The sequence below is a fragment of the Lactuca saligna genome, chromosome 8 (assembly GCF_052625555.1).
Source record: "Lactuca saligna cultivar CGN05327 chromosome 8, ASM5262555v1, whole genome shotgun sequence".
NCBI classification, from domain to species: Eukaryota; Viridiplantae; Streptophyta; class Magnoliopsida; order Asterales; family Asteraceae; genus Lactuca; species Lactuca saligna.
Genome location: NC_136424.1, coordinates 59,053,394 through 59,070,185, shown reverse-complemented (window position 1 = coordinate 59,070,185; position 16,792 = coordinate 59,053,394). Strand labels below are relative to the sequence as shown.

Below are 16,792 nucleotides of genomic sequence, written 5' to 3'. Positions count from 1 at the left end.
TTCAACACCGAACGATCACAAAATAAATATGCCTTTAAAGTATAGTAACAAAAAAGACCTACCAAATCTTTCTAATCTAGTACTCTTACGAATCATTTAATTCTCAACATCTTCTACTTTATTGTCTAGTTCACGTTCCATGTTCACAATTTTATTTGTCAACCTCTCCATCCTCCCCACCAATTTATTTGTCAAAATCTCCATCCTCTCCACAACCCCTACTTCCATCTTCAATTTATTTGTCAGCCTCTGATCATCTTGTTCCACAACTCTCCCTTCGATCTCCACAATTCTTTTCTCCAAGCTATTCATTCTCTCCATCATTTTATCCTCCAACCTATCCATCCTCTCATGAAAAACCCTTTCCATCCTGTTTACAATCCTATCTTCCAATGTTTCCACCATCTCCCTTTGCACCACTTCCATCCTATCCATGTCATCTCTCTTTCCCTTTTCTAACCTCTCCAAAATCTCCCCCTCTACCTTGTCATTCTTTCCTGTCTCATTAAGTAAAGGGATCACTCTTCTGTCTTCATCATTGTCATCAGAATCAACTGTCAGATTATATCTATAAGTAATGCTCTGATCACCAAGTGTCAGGCTACTGTTGGTTCATATAAAAAACGTCTACCTGATATGGAAAGAGGAAAAGAATCACTACCCATTGAGAGGACTATCATCCATATTTATAAGGTTATTCACTTTTATGATATGTTTTTGGACATAAAGGCCAGATCGATAAGACATAGAAACCCAAAATTCCCTTATGATCCCACCCTGGCATGGTTACAAACAATCACATTTGAAAATAAAAATAAACTACATAATACTTTTGTTCCAAAAATACACATTTAAAAATAGCTTATTCTTATAAAATTTACACACATTTTAATAAGTTTGTACGTAGAAATATAGTCACATATACAAATTTATCATTAACAATGACTAGTTATATTCTAATAAAAATCAAAACAAAAAGGTAGAGAATTAAAACATCAGCCGCTCGGTTTCAGCTTCGTTTCGTCCGGTACCAAATTATTTAAAGAAAAAAAAAACCATGTTCCAAGATATCTAGGTAAAGTTTTTCAAAAAAAAAAAAAAATCCACTAATTTCAAAGGTCCCACGAGCCAACCTACCATTAAACCTGCGAACATATAAAACATTGTCGTTTTCAAACAAAAAAAAGTTGATTTTATTTTATTTTATTTCCTGGGATAACTACTTAAAAAAGTAATATACTTCTTGATTTGCACACATTTGGTCACTGAATTTTTTTGTCCACATTTGATCAATTAACTTGTCTTTTTGTCAAAATTCATTCATTGTAACCGGTTATTACAGGTTAAGCTCGAAAAATCACTTTAGGTAATATATTTTTCAGTTTGTACACATTTAATGCTTATGATTAGTTTATTTAGATTTTACTCATGATTTTCTACATGGGACAATCATTAATGAGATGTTGTCATATGTAATATGTCCTTCACTTACTTATATTAGCAACCTAATTCACAAACCGATCGCATAATATTGATTTCCTAGTTTTCTCAAAGCAGAAAATATCTTCGTCTTCGGTTTTATCTATCTCCATAGTAGACAATGAGATTTTTGTGATTGTTTCCTCCTAACTCAAATTTTCACTTCCAAGACAAAAAGAAATAAAGAAGACGCTAAAAGAATTTGCATTTCCAAGACAAAAGAACACACTGGCAAAAAGTTCCATCTATCTCCATAGTAAACAACGAGATTCTTTGTGATTGTACCCCAACTCAAATTTGCACTTCCTAGACAAAGAATCTCGTTGTATGTTGTGTAGATATATGAAACCGAAAACAAAGATATATTATGCTTGGAGAAAACTAGGACACTAACATTATTTGACCGATTTGTGAATTAGGTTAATGATATAAGTGAAGGACCAGCCACGTATGAGAACACCTCATTAATAATTATCCCATATAGCATGTCGTGAGAAAAATATGAAGCAACCGATCATAAAGACTAAATGTGTATAAAATGAAAAATATATTACCATATTAAATCATTTTTTCGGCTTACCCTGGCAATTAAAAACAAGTTAAATGGTTAAATGTGGACAAAAAAAAATTTAATGATCAAATGTGTACAGATCAAAAAATATATTACCTTTTTAAGTCATTATCTATTTTTTCTCAGATAAGACTTACAACAAAAATAACAAAAACAATTTTTTTTTTCATATTTGACTTATGAAAAAAAAGCATACAAATTCCAAAGTTTGACGTGCAAATTAAAGTTGCAAATTTTGAATATAAGACCTGCGAATTTTTTTAATCTGTTCATCTGTGAAAATAACGGTCTTTAAATTAAGAGAGATTTCACAAAAAAAAAAAAAAAAAAAAAAATGTGCAAAAAGTAAAGAAAAATAGTAAGTTATAAATTGGGGGACAACTCAATTCCGTAGCCTATTAGGCCACGTGGGACCTTAGTAGCTATTTTTAGAAACCGTATAAATCTTTGAAAAAGCTTAAATGGATCAACTATTTTTTGAAACCCCGAATTTGGATAATTAAATGCTCAAAACAAGCCCGAGCATGAGCCTAGCTAGAATAAAGCCCATATAATAAACGAGTCCGCTATCAAATTGTATAAGCTTGCGTGCTTACATGAGTTTTTTAATAATATACTTTTATTTTTTATATTATTATTTATTACTTATATATTAGTAAAAAAAAAAAAAAAAAAAAAAAAAATACATGTCGATGCCAATTTTTAGTGAGCTTCATGCTTGAGCTTCTATAACTTTAAACGAACCTGGGTAGATAAGTGTCAAACTGGGCTCGCTCATTTACATCCCAAAGTTTAATGCCCAACTTTCATATGTGTATATCATTACCATCAACTCTGATAAAAACTTAATAGCTGCTTTAAATTTTTTAGTGAAGTACATTATAAGTTTGATTAAAGAAGCAATAAGGATTACCTTATAACCCTCAGAAAGTTGTTTTTGCACAAGGCTGATCATTGTAAAACAAGAAAGCTCCCATATTGGAAAATATTCGGGCAATGGACCTGTAACATCAAGTCTTTGTTTAAATTTAAAATCAATCCACCGACGGTTTTTCATGTCTGCACAAACCTGAAGAAAAGATTGTGATTCAATTTTATCATTGTTTCGATGAGAGAAGAACAAAATGATGTCATGGTTGCGCTAAGAGTGATTAATCATTACCTTTGCATCTGTAGCACTGCATATGTTCACAACGCTTTCCTTCTTCCAAATTCTACAACATTTTTCATGATTGTTACCATGTTCCCGTGAAATTTGTCAAATCATGCATATCAAAGTTTCCATCGCAAATAATTATGATAGCCTTTTGTGTCCACATATTATTTCTTCTAACAAGGTGAAAAATCCAAACTGCAACCAACACCATTGCCCTTTCATCTCTAACAAGCAACCTTTTCTCAATGGGCTTAAGTCCATGCATGCGAAAAAGCTGAATAACCTCATCATTGTCTATTAAAACAATTTTATGTATCACATCTACTCTGTGTTCAATAAAAGAATGTTCATCTCTAGATGTGATTATTCGGCCTCCTTCACCAAACCAATCTTGTGATCCAGCAAACACATTTAGTTGGTCAAGATGATTGACATCATCAAGACCGATTAAGACGGTTCTGTATCTGTAGCATGACCTACCCATTAAACACATATTCTTTCCTTAACTCTCCCTACATGCACTTGCTTTTCTTTCAAAACACTAGAAAGAACTTTTTCTTGCGAATTAACCAAACCATACTTACTTGATTCCTTCAGCAAATTTTCTACAAAGCAGAAATCATCAAACCTGCTAGAGATTATATCATAAACAGAGGATGCAACCCAATATTCCAATACTAACCCAATTTTTAGGCATGATATAAATTTGTGCATGTGAGCGGCTATTCCAATCAGGTTCTTATCAACACTGGATGCAACCTATGTGAAATTGTGTCAACAATTTCTTTGATGCACCTTGACTCATGCCTGCACATATTGAATGTTCAAGGATGGTTAACACATGATAACATGGATAAATTAAGGAGCTGGTCATTTGTTGTAAGTTCCATGTTCCTTGAAATAAATTAAGGAAGGGTGCTAATTACCTCTTAGAATATTTTACATTCAAATACAACTTTTGAAGTCAGTAGTTTGTAACAAGTTGGGGAAGATCAAATAGACGAATCAAATACTGAAGATAGAAGGCTTGTCGTTATAAATGCAAGCGAGGCAGTATGTACAATATATGAAATCAATATTATAATCCAATTAATGAAGTCAATCATAAATTAGTCATATGACTTGGGATATCTTTAATTTAACTTGCCAAGGCTTTGATCCACTCATTCTCATCTTTGACATATAAAAAAGAAGCTAAACCATGATTGTGTTAATGGGATCCCACAAGCATAAGAAACCAAATTTAGTGAAGTCATCTTACAATCCTATATAATACATACCTACACCCCTCATCATATGCATGTTAAACAAGAGCTGAATAGCCTCATCAGGTGGTAATAAACAACACCCTAGCTGGACAGTGTCAACCTTTTCAGTTTTAGTATATTCATCTCAAGTTGTGATTAATATTATTATTGGATACCGGGCTGGTTTTATTATTGGAGATCGGGTGGTAAATATGAACTTTACCATGAGTTGGGCATAAAAAGTGCAGAAAAGAAGATAATTACCCATTGGCAATGTGCTTGATTTCCCATCCAGAAATGTTACTTGCTTCCATGAGTGCTTTTCTCCAAGATTCAACTTTCTTCTTGTTCTCCAACTCATGTTTGACCGATGCTTCTTTACATATCCGTTTTTGTTTTCGCAGTGTAGAGGGAACCAAGTCATAAAAGATGGGCATAACAGTTTGCCCTCTCATATCCTTGCATTCCATAATGTGTGCAAGTTCATCCAAGCACCATGATGAATTTGCGTAGTTTTTAGAGAATATAATGATGGCAATCCGTGATTCTCTGATAGCCTCCTTAAGGGATAGGCCGATCGATTCTCCCCGAGGAAGTGTCACGTCATCCTTGTAAGTATTGATCCCTTGTTGATCAAGAGCTGAGTAGAGATGATCTACAAAAGTCTTACGGGTATCTTCTCCTCTAAAGCTTAGAAAAACATCGTACTTCCACGACTGAGAATAAAAGGAGAAGAGGAAGGTGAATATGAAATTGACATGTTTATTTGTTGAGATAAAATGTATGTGGTTTCAGCACATCAATGAAATGAAATGAAGGCACATCTATGAAATGAAATGAAGTAAATATAAAGAGACGTGACTTTCCAGGAAATTTCAAAACAAAAGCTCAATAATTTTCTTATGACTTGACATTTCAATAAAGCATCATAATGTGACTTGTTTTTCCCATTGATGTCATCATAAATTATTTCTTTTATAGAAAATATGGAAGAAATTTTTGAATGGGGCAATTTTCAATAGAAATGAAGAAAGATTTTTGTTTAAATTCTAATTTAACTTTTTGTGTAATTTGATTATGTTTTATATTAGTTTGCCACAAAATTGAAAGAGAGTAGTAAACTATATTAATGTCGCTATCCACAGTTTATTTTTTTTGGTTTTTGGGTCCGAAATAGAATTTTTTCTCACTTCCATAACGCTTTTACTCCCCAGAGAATTTAATGGAGAACCCAACAAGTTAAACTTATAAAATATAACCATTATGTCTTCTCTTTCATCTTCCTCCTCTCCTTTCATGAAAACTTTAAATATTTCTACAGTAAGATTCCAATCCCAAAATAAATTAAATGCTCAAATTAAAACTCAAAATATTCCAATGCATTAGATTTAAATCTTCAATAAATCTAGCAACTCTTTCCATCACTATATTAGTAAGGTTACAAGTTTTCTTAAATAAGTTTTTCAAGGGCTCACATTTAAAGAAATATTAGCTTTTTATAAAATAGATTGGAAAAGTGACTTGTCTTCAAATTCAAATATTTCCTTGAAAATTTATGACTATCTTTTTGTTATTTTGAACAATATTTTTTGGTTGAGTTACACCTATATATCCGCCAACTCATGATACAACTAGGCCAAACGTCCTTTAGTTTTCTATTTAATAATTTTTTTAATCAACCTATGTAATACATAAATACCTAAACCGAGTACGGAAATAAATGAAAACAAAGTCAATATTAACAAATGTTAGGTGACTTTTTCTCTATCATTTAGCATTGTTTTCACATTGAATGATTGGTGAAATTTCCTAATATTTTAATATGTCCACCGGATTTTAAAACAATTTAAAAAAATTAAAGCTTACTTTTATTATTAATTCTTGAAGCACACTGATGTAACAAGATGTGGAATCACACCCTTGTAGATTCTGTAATGGAAAAGAGATCCCATTACCATGGATCCAAATTTAAATGTATATCCTTTAACAAAAAGGTGACTATCAGCAAATTACAACCAGATGTATATCGAACAAATGTCAATTTCAGCAACCGCTATCTTGGGTTCATCTACTTGAACAAGTCAAATAACATCATATACAGTCACAAAAAGACTTCACAACACAGTCGCAAAGGAATGAAATTGCTAAATGCATAAAGATGATCACTTGTTTTATGTAGTAAAACATAACATATAACTGAGACCCCAAATTCTATTTAATATATTCACAAGTAAGGAACCAACTTACAATTGTATATCCAAACAAAATCATCATATAGAAGTAAAAGAATAATATAAGTGGTAAGCTTAGTTCGGTAACTAAAACTCTACCTCTTGAGCAAGTGCTCTAACTATTTCAAGAATGAGGGAAGTCAGCCTAATAAAATGAGAAACAGTAGAGACATAAATTTATTAGTAAATGAAGATCATAAGATAGAATATAAAGGCCATGAAATTGAAGTTTGAGTGGATGATATAAAGCTTCAGATACTGAGATACACAACAGGACTTTATCCACACTTAACCAATTTCAGAACAGTAGGATTTATTGAGGTGATACCATTACATCTTAAGATCGTGAAGAAAGTTAACCAAACTCTTGAAGTAAATAAAGGAGATCAAGTCGAATTAAGAAATTTGTATGTCTATAGGGAAAATGACTATTGGCTCTACTAAGTATTGCACATTTTTCCATTCAGTCCCTTAAACTTATTTTCGTGCTTTATGAGGAAACAATCTTGTTATTGTGATACTCGACCTCTGAAACCAGTTAATAGCGGCATGTAATTAAATGAAATGGAACATAATAATTTTTTTTTATTAGATCTTTGACTTCTTTCATGCATTTCATCGAACAGTTTCTGTGCACAGTTCATCCTTAACTTCTTCTTAGCCAGAAAGAGTTAATCAGTTGAAGAGAATTCATTGGTACCTTCTGTAAACTTTCAGTTTCATGTTGAGGCAACCGATACTCGTTCCTGATCCAACTTGTTCGAATGCCTTTTGGAGTTTTCCAGAATAAACGACCTCACTTTTGGATGCAAAGCCATTAGTAGCGGAAGGAAACAAGGCAGATCCTGTAAATGGGAGCTTATCTATCGTGGTGGTGTTCAACAATAAAGAGGAAGGAGGAAAACGATGGCGGAATCGTCGAGGTTGAAGACAAGAGGTCGCTGGTGCTTGTGGTTGTTGATGGGGAGATCGCCAGAGGCAAGGAGGAGGACGGCGGTGGGAGGCGTCTAGATTGAATGCGGCGACGATATGGACTGGAGAAGCGTAGCAAGGAAAAAAAAACAGGACTCGTAAATGGTTGCATAAATAAAACTGTTTCGAAGATTGTACAGAAGCATACATTTGATTTGAGTGTGAGAATTTTAAAGCCGGTCGAGGCTATCCCAATTCAAATTCCATTTGTTTGATTTGTGAAAATTAGACCTTACAATCCGTATCTGTGTCATATAAACACGAATTTGTTAAACACAAACACGACACAGGAGCGGAACACAAACACTACAAGTTAGGGGGCCGAAACCAAATTTTATAAACATGTTTTTTTTCATACTTATAATCATAATTAATTAGTTAATATTTTTTGTAAAGATTATACATTATAATTTTGAATTTCACAGTATATATGTATATACATTTACATATAAACCTCTGCAGTTGAATCAATATAAATTCTATTGATATTTATAGAAAATTAAAAGCTAAAATATTGCTTAATAAATCATAATATTTATTTTCTTTCTATCCAATGTTATCGTACTTTTGCTACAGCTACCTTTAGAGTAGACTACTTTTAGTCTATGCCTTCCCTCTTTCTTTATCGGTAGCAACACCAAATGAGTTATAGCATATCAATTTATGAAAGCATGAGAGAGGGCATACTTGACTCTAACAGAGATGAGAAATAGAGAAAGAGCACCAAGGCAACACAGAACAGTGCATGGATCCAAGGAGGGGAGAGACAGTAAGAAATTTTGTGAGAGAAGAGAAGGGCAAGAAGTCCGATAGAGTTATGTTTTCTGGCGGTGAGTTGCATTTTTGCGGTCTATGAAATAAGTACAAGCTTAACTCCGGTGAGTTGCAAACCTTTCCGGTGACGGTGATATCTTTCAAGAGTGTTGTGCCGCAATTTTTGATGCAATTTTGACAATCTTTTTCTTACGCAGACGACAAATGTTTAGGGTTTTATTTGTTCTTTAAAATTGATTGTAAATTAGATCGGCTTTTTGGTCATTTTATAGATTTAATTAGTGATATAGTAAATAGTTAGTTTCCTTTTGAAATAAGATTAGTTTAAATGATTTTTCAAAACGGTTCCTGAGAAAACGGTACTTTGATTACTTGTAAAGTTGATTAATGATTTTTCATAACTAAATCATATATATGTTGTTACTATTAAGCCAAAAAACCAGGGGGGCCATGGCCTCCCCTGGCCCCTTACACGGTCCGCCACTGACGACACAAATTAAAAAACGTGTTTGAGGTATCAAATACGAACACAACATGTAAAAAATTCGTGTGACATGTGACATGACACGAATAGACACGTTTTTCAGCTGTGTTACACGGAAAAAAACGAATAGACACGTTTTTAATGGTTTTTTTTAAGCTAGAGCTATAAACTAATTATTGAATTTTACAAAATTGGTCCCTAATATATTAAATATAAAATTTAACCTTAAAGTATATATGTTTGTATAGGTGTTTATGTGTGTTTGTACATGTCACGTGTCAACACGAATTTGTATCGTGTCTTATACGTGTCTAAATAGGTAAATTCGTGTTTGACATGTATAAGACACGAAATACGAATTTAAAATACATGTTAGACACGAATAAATACGAAACATGAATTTCTAAAACACATACACGGAAAACTCGTATCGTGTTCGTGCTGTGTATCAAATTGCCCGGTCTAGTGAGAATTTTAAAGTAAGAAAGAATTGAGAGAGAAGGTGCAAGAGGAATTTTTTGACTTTCAAAGTCAAATGTTTAAGGGAAAAATAAGTTAATGCCAATGTGTCAATGTGGCTAAAGGATAACATCCATTTATTTTGTTGACCCGACAAAAACAACTTTGATGACAAAGCACATAAATTATTGAGAAAATTGTAAAAAAAATCCTATATATTAGTCTTATCATTTATATATATATATATATATATATATATATATATATATATATATATATATATATATATATATATATATATATATATATAATTCAATCAAGATCAACACCAACTTTCAAAATTTATACTTTTGACTCAAATTTCAAATTTTATTATAAATTTGGTCCTAAAAATTTATACTTTTGGCTTAAATTTTAAATTTTATTACAAATTTGGTCAAACTTTTTCTTTTGGCCTATATTTTAGAATTTTGTTATGAATTCACCCTAACTTTAGTTTTTTTTGAACTTTTAAATAAAAAAATCATATTTATACTAAAAAACACATTTTCACATATAAAATCTTATATTTTCTACATAAAAAATTTTATTTTTATTTTTTATATGAAACACCTCTTTTTTAAAATAGGTATTTATTAAGTCCATAAATATATACAAATTCGTTTTTATAAAAAAAATGTATACAAACACATCTCTTTTATATATATATATATATATATATATATATATATATATATATAACACCTATTTTATATATATATATATATATATATATATATATATATATATATATATATATATATACAAACACCTATTTTATTATAAATATATTTGTAAAAAACATATATTTATAAAAAAATATAGATAAACACCTATTTTCGTACTAAACGTGTGTGTGTATATATATATATATATATATATATATATATATATATATATATATATATGATTTTTATTAAATACATTTGTTTATAAAAACGTGTTTGAATATATTTTTATTAAATACTTGTTTGTATACATTTTATATGTCAACATGTTTGTATTAAAATGTGTTTATTATAAAATAGGTGTTTATAAAAAGTATATAAATATATTTTTACAAAAGAAATATATACAAGCACTTATTTGGATGCATATAAATATGTTTTTACAAAATGTATTTATAATAAAATAGATGTTTTACACATTTTTTCTTGTAAAATACGTGTTTGTATATATATATATATATATATATATATATATATATATATATATATATATATATTATCAAAATGAATTTTCATACATTATGTACTTCATAAATAAATATTTGTATAAAATAGGTGTTGCGTATAAAAAAAATTATAAAGAAAATATAAGATTTTTTATGTGAAAAAATGTTTTTTTTTTGTATAAATATGACTTTATAAAAAAGAATTATTCAAAAAATATGTTTTTTATTTGAATAAATATGATTTATAAAGAAAAAAATATATTCGAGTTTTTTTTTTTTTTTTTTTTTTTTTTTTTTTTTTTTGAGAGAGAAAATGTTGTAGAAAAGAAAACTAAAGTTAGGATAAATTCAAAACAAAATTCTAAAAGTTAGACCAAAAGGGTAAATTTTGGACCAAATTTATAAAAAAAAAAAAGTTGAATCTAGGCCAAAAGTGTAGTTCTTAAAAGTTGGATTTATTGTTGACCGGATAAAGGGTCAAACTGAATACGATTACCAGTTTTTGAGACTTAATTGAATATATATATATATATATATATATATATATATATATATATATATATATATATATATATATATATATATATATATATATGAAACATCTCAAAAATATGGTCCAAAAATTTCGTTTTTAAATCATTATCAAAACCATGTATCTTAAAAATAATATAACAACTGCCAAAGTATCAAAATATCATATCAAATATCAGAGTGAAATATCTCAGGCTAGAAAACTGTGGTGTGTGTCATGCGGTCAACCCGAACCCTTCCCTTTGTTAGTAGAAGTACCTAAAACCAAAAACTAAAACCGTAAGCATGAAGCTTAGTGAACTCCCCCAAATTACCACATACCATATAATAAACACATAATAGCATATGCTAGGCCTTGACCACTGTATTGGGCCCCGACCGGCATCGGGCCCCACCAGGCACCAGACCGAAGTACGACATCGGGCCCCTCCTAGCGTCAGACCTAAATCTTCATCGGGCTTGCCCCGGCATCGGACCGAAGTCCGGAACAGACAAACAAGTACATGCAAGAATCACGAAGGCATCAAGCATACAACATTCCTCGGGCTTGCCCCAGCATCGGACCGAGGTCCGAAACATATAAGCTACATCAGGTTATCCCCGGCATCGGACCTAAGTCCGGCATATGCTAACATACATGAACGGGCCGATATTGGTGCCTTTGACCCGTTCCTACTGGAGGAAATCTCACCTCTCAAACTGGCTGCTGATATCTCAAGTGAGGAATCTCCGATGGCTGCTCCAACGACTCCCTGGCTACATATACAAAACATTTAGCTAAAAACTGAAAATCTATCTAAGGGTAAAATGACCATTTTGCCCTTGGTCAAAGTCAACGCTCTGGTCGAAGTCAACGTTTTGAGTTGACCAACTCGCCGATTCAATATTTCAACTTGTCGAGCTCTTTAACTTAGAAATCCTGAAATCGCGACTCAACTCGCCGAGTCGTTCCTCCGACTCGTCGAGTCCTATCGAGCTGCTCATAGTCGCGACTTAGCGAATCAACTCGTCGAGTCCCTCTACAGACTTGTTGAGTTCTACCTTAAACTGGAACGGGACAACACGACCCGACTCGTCGAGTTCCCCTATGGACTCGACGAGTCCCTCTGTCTGTTTGGCCATCTTAACAGATTAAGTTCTTGTTCTCTAGATCCAATGCTCATACTTCGCTTGTTCACTGGAAATGATCTTTCTAAGGGTAAAGTTTCCAAATTTACCGTTGATAGCCCTTCTGGAAGGGTTTAGCTAAAACCCTAATTCTTTTAGGACATAGATCTTGTCTAAAAAGCATTAATATCCCTAACCAAAGCATGAAAACCTAGATCTAGGGCCTAGATATCAGTTAATCACATAAAGTCTCAAGCTTGCTTCCATGCATGGCCATTTAGGGCTAAAAAGGCCATATTAATGCTTAAAAGCTTGCATAGGGCTTCCATGGTCAAAAAGTTTGCATCTTTATGCCATGAAACCCCTCCTAGATCCTAGATCTAAAATACAAGTCACGTGGGATGTCCCAATACGAAAGGTTCTTGAACCAAAAACTCTCATAAAATGGAAGAAAATAGATCTAAGAAAAGAATGATCAAGTTAGAGACTTGATTATCAGAAAATGTAGCAAATGGAGTGTAACTTCTGGATCTACTCCTTTGTCACAACTAGAAATTTTGTGCCTTGTAACCTCAACACTTAAGTAAAATTATGAATCAAAAACATAAGATCATGTATGATGCTTACTCTATGACAACAAAAATTTCAATCAAATACACCATGCAAGCATTTCAAGTAGTCAATAAGCAATTGGAAACCCTAGAAGTTCTTATTTAAGTCCATTTTGGACTAGGACTTCCTTATTGGGCCCAATGGACCAATAAGCTTCCAATTTGACCATCTTGGGCTTAGAACTCTTAAATGGGCTCTAATTGAACCCATTTCCATTTAATTCAATATTTTGGGCCATATTGGGCCTAGAATGAAATAGATTAATATTATGAACCATTTTGGACCATGATTAACCTAATCTAGCCTAATAAAGCATAAAAATCACATATATTTTTTTTGGGCCAGCAATCATTCAACCTAACTATAATATGGGCTTTGGGGCAAAAAGCCCAAAAATCTCCTCTTTCCCCTCTCCATTCTCGGCCCAAGCCCACAAAGAGGAAGGTTGGTGTCACCTCACTTTTGCACCAAGGATCTCCATGCAACCATCTTGTCAAACCTCTCTCTTCTCCCCTCTCTTTCTTCTCTCGGCCGAATCCAAGAACACACACACACACACTCACATTTCACTCTCCATTCTCTCAAGAACACACCACAAATCCCTTCACTTTCCTTTCAAAATTTCGAGATTCAAGGACTTTACAAGGAGGATTCTTCACAAAAAACATCATCTAGGTAAGTGGATGCTTGAATCCACACTCTAGACTCGTTTTTCTATACAAAAATCTCTTCTTAACTCATAAGAAATCATGATCTTGCATCTAGAATCACCTCAAATTCGAGATCTACATCAAGGAGTTACTAGGGCCGAAAATTACCTCACTTTCTCTCTTTTCTTCTGCAAATCAAAACCACAACTCAAGGTGAGCTTCATACCCCCTATTTTTCGGTTTTTATAAGTTTTGTGGGGGAGAATGCAAGCAAATGTGTAGATCTATGAGTATATGTATGCTTTGTGTGATTTCTATGTTTATATATATGTTCTTATGTGATTGTGGTGTTGGATCTAGTCAAAAAGAACTTAAAACCGAGATCTACATTATGTTGAATGAAATAACTATAAATTATATTATTTCACACAAATCAACTCTAGAAAAATAACCAAGTTGGTTAATATGAACATCTTTGGGCTTAAAACCCATTTTTGGACTCAAAATGCTAAAAATATAAAACTAAAGGGCCCAAAATGACAAAATACAAATTCTGAGGGTTGAGATGAGTCAAAACAGTTTCAAAAATGTATTTCCTGGAAATTTACCCTTTTGAAGGATTAAAATGTGAATTTTTAAACATAATGGGCCAAAAATGAACTTTTCGGCCCAATAAAGCCCAAATTGCGAGATTTTCAAATTAGAGGGGCTGAAACTGCACTTTTCTGTAAAACAAGGGACTACTAGTCTACCAAGTCCATTTCAAGGGTTAAAAATGCTTTTCAAATTTAAAAGGGACCAAAGATGCAAAAATTTTCCATTTTGGGTCAAAATTGTAAAAATTGCGAAAATAGAGGTTTCAACCGAGAAAACTTCATTTTTAGGGACTAAAACTGTTTTTCAAGTAAATCTGAGCTGAAAAATACCTTTTCAACAAGTTTTGATACTAAAGTGTCAAGAAAAATGGTTTAAGGACTAAAATGGAAATTCTTTTATATAGAGGGTTAAAAGTGTAAATTTATCCAAGAAGGGGCTTCAAAAAGAATAATTCTATAGTTTTAAACAGTAAATCCTTTATGATAAAATACTAGCACCACGACTACCGGCGAAGTATAATACACCTTCAATACCAAAAATCATTACAAACGAATTGATTCGGTCTCGAATCAACAACGAATGAAAAATCAATACACGACGATACTTCAATTAGGCCTGTCAAATCAGGCCATCGTGTCGTGTTTTTGTTTGACACGACACGACACGACAAGGTTTTTTGTAACATGAACACGACACGACACGATGTCGTGTTTTTTTTTCATTAACACGAAAACGAACCAATTAAAAAACGACAACACGACACAACACGACAAAGATAATATTACATAACTATCATTTTATTTAATTCATATTTAATCATATATAACACGATAAAAACGAAAAACACGAAAACACGACAAATACATGCTCAATCGTGTCAATTTCGTGTGGATTTGTAAACACGAACACGACACAACACGACATCGTGTTTTTTAAACTTGACACGAAAACGACACGAAAACGAATTCGAATTTTGATTTCGTCCCGATTTCGTTTCGTGTCGTGTATTTTTATCGTGCCGTGTCATAAATTGACACCCCTAACTTCAATACACACGCGGAAATTCACCAGAAGTCAATACACACGTGAGAATACACCAGACGTCGATACACCATCTTTGGGCCCGGAAGTTTCAAATCGTGCTTGTTGGGCCTAGCTAGCCCAATGACATGATCTTTAGGCCCGAAGGAAATGCGCTTACATGTTATTGGGTCTTATACGACCTAATACCGTGTAAAAGGACTTTCAATAGCTTTTGTGTTGTTGGGCCCCAAGGGTCCTTTGGCGCAGCTAGTAAAGTCGAGAAGTCAAATGCGAGTCGGGCCAAGGGTCTTTCGCATTCACGATAGCCTTGAACGACTCATGGAATTAAAGAGGGCTTCGCGCGCTCCTTTCTTCCTAGGTGGTGGGGCTATGGGAAGTCAGGGTGGTTGGATTAGGTGAGTAGTACTGACGACGCCTAAGGGTTCGATTGTATAGTTGTAAGCTAGCCATTTTCATTAATGCGTGATTACAACAACTCACCACCCTTAATTAATCCAATGTCACCTGGAATTGTCGAATACACACGTCGCAACGGCATAACCAAATATAAAACGCATAATTTAAAGTATTAGGAAAACATCGGGTTTTCCTAGGGATTTCAACACTTACACCTACGTGATGCATTACCAAGTATAACAATTTTTTCACACATATAGAAATAAACAAGCATACTTACGGATCTTCACACTTTTTATTACTACAATAATCTTTTCAGAAAATATCGGATTTTTCTAGTGGTTTTTCAAAATAATACAAAACATTATGTTTCAAACATTACTTATGAACTCACCAACATTTAATATGTTGACGTTTTTCAAAATACTTGTATTCTCAGGTAACAGGTAAATCGAAGGGAAAAATGTACTCAGTGATGTCTTGTTGTTTGTTTAACTAGTATCGAACAATCTACTTTTTGGGAATGTAATGTTATGAGACAATGTACTAAATGTAAACGCTACCAGTTGTAATATTTCAATGCTTGGTGATGAATGATGTTATGTTTCATGTATATTCATTGTGATGGTATTCAATTGAGTCACAATAGCCCTCGGACGTTTCCGCCATCTGGTTCGGGGGTGTATCATCCTTCCCTCTTGAGCCCTCTATCTTCTTCTTCTTTCACAAGCTTCAAAAATGCACAAAGATCACTCAAAATGGCTCACACACTCAAGGAAAGCTCTAGGGTTTCGTGGATTAGGGTTTGGGACAAGGAGGCTATAAATGAGGCCAATGGTGGGGATTAAGATGCTTAAATAGGGTGCAAAACCCTGAACTTAGGGTTTCCCTCTGGCCGAGCTACTCGTCGAGTCTGAGGCTCTTAACTCGTTGGGTAGATAGCTCAAACCCCGCAAATACTATGCCCTCTACTTGACGAGTTAGGGCCACCAACTCGTCGAGTTCTTCTTTCAAAATAAATAAATAAATAAGTTAAATGCGTACCAGGAACCAGGCGTTACTATATATATATATATATATATATATATATATATATATATATATATATATATATATATATATATATATATATATATATGTATATATGTTAGGTATGTCAGACCCAACAAATAATGGGGTACGATATACTCCAAAAGAATCCCACTATATCGCATTAAAAGGTAGTACAAGGCAAGTAGGGTCGATCCACAGAGACACAGGATAATTAGT

General features: G+C 32.9%; 1 long non-coding RNA gene across 3 annotated transcripts; it reads right to left on the bottom strand.

Annotated features, from left to right (window-relative positions):
- On the bottom strand, positions 1 to 7,857 carry LOC145011634 (uncharacterized). 3 transcript variants are annotated; one of them, XR_013664189.1, is made up of 6 exons: positions 7,385 to 7,857; positions 4,718 to 5,169; positions 3,889 to 4,013; positions 3,213 to 3,811; positions 2,964 to 3,119; positions 1 to 631 (listed from the first exon to the last, which is right to left on the bottom strand). It is a non-coding gene; the product is annotated as an uncharacterized LOC145011634 (long non-coding RNA). The 3 variants fall into 3 exon arrangements; XR_013664187.1 differs by having other exon boundaries at positions 3,213 to 4,013; XR_013664188.1 differs by lacking the exon at positions 1 to 631 and adding an exon at positions 851 to 1,145 and having other exon boundaries at positions 3,213 to 4,013.
- Positions 7,858 to 16,792: the final 8,935 nt, after the last annotated feature.